The sequence below is a fragment of the Etheostoma spectabile genome, chromosome 22 (assembly GCF_008692095.1).
Source record: "Etheostoma spectabile isolate EspeVRDwgs_2016 chromosome 22, UIUC_Espe_1.0, whole genome shotgun sequence".
NCBI classification, from domain to species: Eukaryota; Metazoa; Chordata; class Actinopteri; order Perciformes; family Percidae; genus Etheostoma; species Etheostoma spectabile.
In genome coordinates, this window is record NC_045754.1 from 17063834 (window position 1) to 17065528 (window position 1695).

The window sequence follows — 1695 nt, forward strand, 5'->3', positions numbered from 1 at the left end:
ACACACACACACACACACGCACACACACAGACACTGTCCAATCATCCACTCCACATGCAGCGAGCAACTTTTCTGAAAGCCATAAATCCTGGGGTGAAGTAATATTCCATTTCTGCGGCCCCTTGCTGTGTGTAGTCCCCTGGCCCCGGCTCTGCCATGCCATATCACAATCAATTCCATAAGCTAAACTGGGGTGGAAGGTTCTGTATGAAGGTCAGACAACCCACTTTGACTGCCATCTGAGCGTGAAGCACTTACCCTCTACACCATGTCCAAGTTAGCTGCCAAGCAAAACCTTCCAGTAATACGCCTCCTCCCATCCTTGCGACTCCCACCAACGGTTCCCCCAACACAGGTCTTTGAATTCCAGATCCTGAAAGCTGATACTCTGTGCATTTATGTATTGATTTTCATTTTGTGTATCATTAAATTTGACCTTTTTTTGATGCCAAACAGTTACAGGACCCAGCAGAAATTGTATTCTCATCAGCGTGGAAGCGTCTTCCACCTCAACAGACTAATGAAATGATTTTAGGTGGGTTAGCAGATGCTTTAGGCAGGGTGACCCATCCCATTTATTCAATCGTAAGGGAAACACAGGACTACTTTATTGCCTTTAGATGAGGAATTAATTTACAAAAAGACATTGTTAAATAATAAATGACTGGATAAAACGTGGAAATTACCTTTTATTGCAGGTTTTGAAACTTTCAAAAGGGAAAAAGGTCACTACTGGTATATGCTTTTTTTTCCCTTTATGTTTATCACCTGTCTTTATTATCCCACCTTAATGCTGACTTACCACTGTATATTTATCTTTCTCCCTTTTGGCCCTTTCCCTATTGACCTTCAACCTCTCCACTTACCAACCTGTCTGTCTCTCTTTCCTGCTGTGCCCCAGCCTAGTTACCCTGCAAAGCACAAATGTATGTGATGGAGAGAAGCACTGTTTACCTCCATGTTCTTGATTAAACCCGGGCACAGAGAAAGAGACGGTGAGTATTTTATTTAATGAGCGTGACGAACACGAAGGTGTTCTCGTAAATCATCACATGGTTTACAAACTCAATAAGTAAGGGCTTCCTGCCTCAACCAGCTAGGCCAGCGAGCACCTAAATTATTAACGAAGCTGGGGGCCCCCAGAGGCACAACTTTGATGATGTTATAAACAGGGGAGAGGACAAGGTGCCTTCTCAGCAAAAGATTATAGGACCTCCCACCTCCCCTCGAATCCCCCGACCCCCACGCACTCACTCCTAATTACCCACCACCAATGGTGAGAGGGAGAAATAGAGATGGAGGGGGGGGAGCATTCCTTTCCCCATTATTGCTCTGTAAACTAATTGAGACTGTACAGTATGCTGTTGCCTGTGCACGCAAGTGGGCAACACAAGTCAAACTTTCTGCACTCACAATAAGGAAAACAAATGCATCTGCGTTATTTTTATTAAATTTACAGATCTGTATTTGTAAATCATGAATATGCTAAGTGTGTTCATGCAAATTCCAATCTGTTTGGGCACCCAAGATGATCGCACCAAGGTCCTCTGCCAGAATTTTCACACACACACACACACTGGATGAATTTGTCTCTGGGCAATACTTTTTAAAATCCAAATTCATCAAGCTTTGATAATAGCTGATGCAGCGTTTTATCGGGTTGGGGGGGAGGGGGGGATTGTTGGGAGAGTATAT